The following is a 6,114-nucleotide window of genomic DNA, read 5'->3' on the forward strand; positions in this document are numbered from 1 at the left end:
GTCTAACTATGATGTTTTGAGTGGTCCCGCAAAAATTTTTTCTTGGACCGGGCCTTCCTTCCCGGCCCTGTCGGTGTGCTCTGCAGTAGGGTGCTCCATACAAATTTTCCTTATGTGGAATTTTTCAGTGTAAAATAAGGTTTCTCCAATCGATCGCGGGTTTCACTTTTCATCATTTGCTAGGTCTAACTATGATGTTTTGAGTGGTCCCGCAAAATTTTTTTCTTGGACCGGGCCTTCCTTCCCGGCCCTGTCGGTGTGCTCTGCAGTAGGGTGCTCCATACAAATTTTCCTTATGTGGAATTTTTCAGTGTAAAATAAGGTTTCTCCAATCGATCGCGGGTTTCACTTTTCATCATTTGCTAGGTCTAACTATGATGTTTTGAGTGGTCCCGCAAAAATTTTTTCTTGGACCGGGCCTTCCTTCCCGGCCCTGTCGGTGTGCTCTGCAGTAGGGTGCTCCATACAAATTTTCCTTATGTGGAATTTTTCAGTGTAAAATAAGGTTTCTCCAATCGATCGCGGGTTTCACTTTTCATCATTTGCTAGGTCTAACTATGATGTTTTGAGTGGTCCCGCAAAAATTTTTTCTTGGACCGGGCCTTCCTTCCCGGCCCTGTCGGTGTGCTCTGCAGTAGGGTGCTCCATACAAATTTTCCTTATGTGGAATTTTTCAGTGTAAAATAAGGTTTCTCCAATCGATCGCGGGTTTCACTTTTCATCATTTGCTAGGTCTAACTATGATGTTTTGAGTGGTCCCGCAAAAATTTTTTCTCTTAGCCAGTCAACCCTTTCGTCCATGTCGGTGTGTTCTGCAGTAGGGTGCTCCAACCAAGTTTTCCTAATGAAAGTTTTTCGTGGTTTCGTGTGAGTTAAAAACTCCGGAACTTGGCTTATTTTCACCATAATTTCCACATATGGTGACCAACTCAATAAACGTTTTGTGCGTATCCTATGGACAGTTTTTCGCGTTCAACTTGGTGAACTAGGGTTGTTTTCCCGAAGGGTAAAAAAATCTGGACTTAGCCAAATTTTGAAATCTCCAACCAATCTTGGCCTGTTAGATTATCTTGGTTGGGTTGCTATGGGCTGCTACGGCCTACTTGATAGGCAATGTTTCAACTCTTGGAAGCTTTCGTGGTTGTTTAGAACTGTCCATGGCCTTCTTGATAGAAATGGCTTATCGTGGCCATGGACTTAGCAACATTTTGAGATCCAATCTTGGCCTGTTAGATTATCTTGGTTGGTTTGCTATGGGCCGGTACGGCCTACTTGATAGGCAATGTTTCAACTCTTGGGCGCTTTCGTGGTTGCTAAGCACTGTCCATGGCCTTCTTGATAGAAATGGCTTATGGTGGCCATGGACTTAGCAACATTTTGAAGTCTCCAACCAATCTTGGCCTGTTAGATTATCTTGGTTGGTTTGCTATGGGCTGGTACGGCCTACTTGATAGGCAATGTTTCAACTCTTGGAACCTTTCGTGGTTGCTAAGCACTGTCCATGGCCTTCTTGATAGAAATGGCTTATGGTGGCCATGGACTTAGCCAAATTTTGAAGTCTCCAACCAATCTTGGCCTGTTAGAGTATCTTGGTTGGGTTGCTATGGGCTGGTACGGCCTACTTGATAGGCAATGTTTCAACTCTTGGAAGCTTTCGTGGTTGCTAAGCACTGTCCATGGCCTTCTTGGTAGAAATGGCTTATGGTGGCCATGGACTTAGCAACATTTTGAAGTCTCCAACCAATCTTGGCCTGTTAGATTATCTTGGTTGGGTTGCTATGGGCCGGTACGGCCTACTTGATAGGCAATGTTTCAACTCTTGGAAGCTTTCGTGGTTGCTTAGGATAAGAATCCCGACGAGAAAGGTTTCCCGGACTTATAAAAATAACCGATTAGCCCCAAGGACACATCTTCCTTGAAAGGCTAATCATGCACCACACACCACACCACCCATAGGCTTGCAAGCAGCACTCTTGTCGAGTGCAGCAAGCCTATGCTCACATCAACTACCGTACACGTACCACCATAGGCTTGCAAGCAGCACTCTTGTCGAGTGCAGCAAGCCTATGCTCATCAACTACCATACGTACCACCACAGCCTTGCAAGCAGCACTCTTGTCGAGTGCAGCAAGCCTATACTCCACGAACTAACCACTTCACCACCAAGCATGGGTCGCCTGAGAGGATCGATGCGAACGCATCTCTACAACTCGCAGCTCCCAGCCTGTAGTCCCGTCGTTTGCGGGCGGTCGAAGGTGTCGAAACTAGTTGTATCCACGGTCGACGGGAGCACAGCCACCAGGGTTCCCTGTGATAAGGTACTTCCACGTGCAGCGTGCACCCGCCCGTTGCGGCTCAGTCTAGTGCTATAGCGGGGATGAGACGGCAGTGTGCACGGGGCAGCACCGACGGATCTCAGAGGGTTGTTAAGCCCGCTAGCTTCCGATCACCTAATGGGTTTATGATGCGCTATCAGCTCGGATTGGATACGACCTTAGAGGCGTTCAGGCATAATCCAGCGGACGTAGCGTCATACCAAAGTCCGGTCGAACTAGTATTGAGCCAGTGGTCCGTACCTGTGGTTCCTCTCGTACTGCACAGGAATTCCGTTAAGATAGCAGCATACAGCACACACCAGTAGGGTAAAACTAACCTGTCTCACGACGGTCTAAACCCAGCTCACGTTCCCTTGAAAGGGTGAACAATCCTACGCTTGGTGAATTTTGCTTCACAATGATAGGAAGAGCCGACATCGAAGGATCAATAAGCCACGTCGCTATGAACGCTTGGCGGCCACAAGCCAGTTATCCCTGTAGTTGCGAGCGAACCTCCGTAGTGAACGGACGTGTTGTGGATGAGCTCTTGTCGACGCGTGCGTGTGAGTGTATACTGTGAGTGCATACTGAGTAAGACAAAGTGTGCGAAAGAGACACCAAACGGCCACCGAGGACCTTGGTTCCACGTGTCCGGCCCCCGATCTCGGCCGCCGACCCCCCACCCAAATTTCACCCCCCCACCTATCAAGGGGGGGGAGTTTTTCGTGGGCAGGTTTTTGTTGAATATTAAGGCGAATTGTGAACCGATCCGGACGATTAAGGTGTCGTTGGATGCGTCTCGGTAAGACGCATCTTACAAAATTTTGTATGTGTGTGTGTGTGCGTTACACCGGAAGTGGCACTTGAAAAACTGTGAGTTTTTGGTGGGGGACCGTTTTACCCCCCAAAAAGTGCGTTAGTGATCTTAAAAACACTTGAGGACTATAAGTGAGAATATCCCGCGTCGATAGAGTGGTCTAACATTTTTGTGCGACGAACCGTTGCGGAGTTATAGGCTTCCAAAGTTGGAGGTTTTGGCGATTTCCGGCGTCTTTCGTTCCCATACATTTTGTATGGGACAGCTGTTCGGTGGCGCGTTCTTGGCCGAGTACCGTGTGTCGTCGCGTGTGACGTCAGTGCAAAGTACCGGTTTGCGCCCGATCTGGCGTTGTCGCCGCGAGTGTGCTGAAGAACATAACGGTAAAGCCCGGTGCAAGCGCACCGAAAAGTGTAACTTTTTGGCAAAGTGCACGATTTAAGGCACTTTCCGTTTGCCGTGTGTTCCTGTGTGCGTGCGTGTGTGCGAGTGTTTGGAGTGAAAATCGGCCGTATCAGCCAGGCCACGCGTGCCAGGGCTTTGGTTTCAAGTGTCCGGCCCCCGATCCTGGCCGCCGACCCCCCACCCAAATTTCACCCCCCCACCCCTTAAGGGGGGGGAGTTTTTCGTGGGCAGGTTTTTGTTGAATATTAAGGCGAATTGTGAACCGATCCGGACGATTAAGGTGTCGTTGGATGCGTCTCGGTAAGACGCATCTTACAAAATTTTGTATGTGTGTGTGTGTGCGTTACACCGGAAGTGGCACTTGAAAAACTGTGAGTTTTTGGTGGGGGACCGTTTTACCCCCCAAAAAGTGCGTTAGTGATCTTAAAAACACTTGAGGACTATAAGTGAGAATATCCCGCGTCGATAGAGTGGTCTAACATTTTTGTGCGACGAACCGTTGCGGAGTTATAGGCTTCCAAAGTTGGAGGTTTTGGCGATTTCCGGCGTCTTTCGTTCCCATACATTTTGTATGGGACAGCTGTTCGGTGGCGCGTTCTTGGCCGTTTGCCGTGTGTTCCTGTGTGCGTGCGTGTGTGCGAGTGTTTGGAGTGAAAATCGGCCGTATCAGCCAGGCCACGCGTGCCAGGGCTTTGGTTTCACGTGTCCGGCCCCCGATCCTGGCCGCCGACCCCCCACCCAAATTTCACCCCCCCACCCCTTAAGGGGGGGGAGTTTTTCGTGGGCAGGTTTTTGTTGAATATTAAGGCGAATTGTGAACCGATCCGGACGATTAAGGTGTCGTTGGATGCGTCTCGGTAAGACGCATCTTACAAAATTTTGTATGTGTGTGTGTGTGCGTTACACCGGAAGTGGCACTTGAAAAACTGTGAGTTTTTGGTGGGGGACCGTTTTACCCCCCAAAAAAGTGCGTTAGTGATCTTAAAAACACTTGAGGACTATAAGTGAGAATATCCCGCGTCGATAGAGTGGTCTAACATTTTTGTGCGACGAACCGTTGCGGAGTTATAGGCTTCCAAAGTTGGAGGTTTTGGCGATTTCCGGCGTCTTTCGTTCCCATACATTTTGTATGGGACAGCTGTTCGGTTGCGCGTTCTTGGCCGAGTACCGTGTGTCGTCGCGTGTGTTTCTGTGGGGAGTCAATCAACGCGCTACGTCGCCGCGAGTCGGGGAGAACACCTCCCCCGACTCCCCCCCCCCCCCCTCCACCCTCACCCGTAACAGTGAGAGGTGGAGATGTCGTCGACGGGGCGAACCCTCCGTTCCAGGACGGAGTCAACGGAGGAGAGGCCGGCGAAGCTCTCCACTATTCTGGAGCCGCGAGTGGCTCTCACACGAACATCTGTTCCGGGAGCGAAGCAGCAGTCCCCGGAAATGTCGGAGCTGAAACAGCTCCTCAATGAGACGTCGCTCACCAACGAGCAGCTGCGAGCGACGATCGTGGGTCTGCAACAGGAGATCCAGATGCTCCGGCAGCAGATGGAAACAAATGCTGCGCAGGCCCGGCAAGATTTGCAGCTGGCCCGAGAGGAAGCCCGGATGCGCGAGACGCTGGCTCGTGAAGACATCGAGCGCCTGCGCAACGAGCTGAGGGAGGAGCGAGCCAGCTTCCAAGAGCTCCTCGCACAGACGCTGGGCTATGGAGGCAGCCAGAAGCAGCAGTGGCAGCAGCAGCAGCAACAACAGCAGCAGCAACGTCGTGAGCAGCAGCAGCAACAGCGACAGCAGGGAGCGGTGTCGGCAACGGCAGCTCCGCTTTCAGACCCGGAAGGCGGCTCCTGGGCTGAAGTGGTGCGTCGTAAGCCGGCCCGGCAACCGGGGAACAAGCCGCAGCAACAGCAGCAGCAGTGGCCGCAACTACCGCAACGGGCAGCGGTTCAGCGGCAGCCGATCGCAGGACCGTCTAAGCAGCAGCCCCAGCAACATCAGGGACAACAGGCCCGGGGTAGCCAGCCTGGAGCACAACGAGGAGGTCGGCGTCAGCGGCAGCGAAAAACCAAGCCGGACGCTATTGAAATCGCCCCAGCTGAGGGACAAACCTGGACGGAGGTGTACCAGGCTGTCCGAACGGCTCCAGAAATGGAGAAACATGCTGAGGCCCTAGGCGTCGGGCGACGCACCACACGCTCCAGGCTTGTCATGGAGCTGAAGGAGAGCGCGGACGCTGCAGAAGTTCTGCAGTGCATCAAGCAGGTCTGCGCAAAGGCAGAACGGCCGGCCTCAGCTCGGCTGGTCACGCCTATGGTCGAAATCCGGTTGGACGCTGTCGACCCTTTAGCGAAGGAGACCGATGTGGCGATGGCGCTGACCAACCTGTGCCAATGCGAGGTGGAGGAGACATCGGTTCGCCTGCGACCTGCCTGGGACGGCACGAAAGTGGCGATAGTCCGCGTAACAGCCAGGGCTGCGGAGGGTCTGGTCGACAAGAGCGTCAAGATCAAATACACATCGTGTCTGATCCGGAAGGTGGCTCCTCTGCAGGCGCGTCAGCAACGGTGCTACAAGTGCCTCGAGATG

The sequence above is a fragment of the Anopheles marshallii genome (assembly GCF_943734725.1).
Source record: "Anopheles marshallii chromosome X unlocalized genomic scaffold, idAnoMarsDA_429_01 X_unloc_73, whole genome shotgun sequence".
Lineage (NCBI taxonomy): Eukaryota > Metazoa > Arthropoda > Insecta > Diptera > Culicidae > Anopheles > Anopheles marshallii.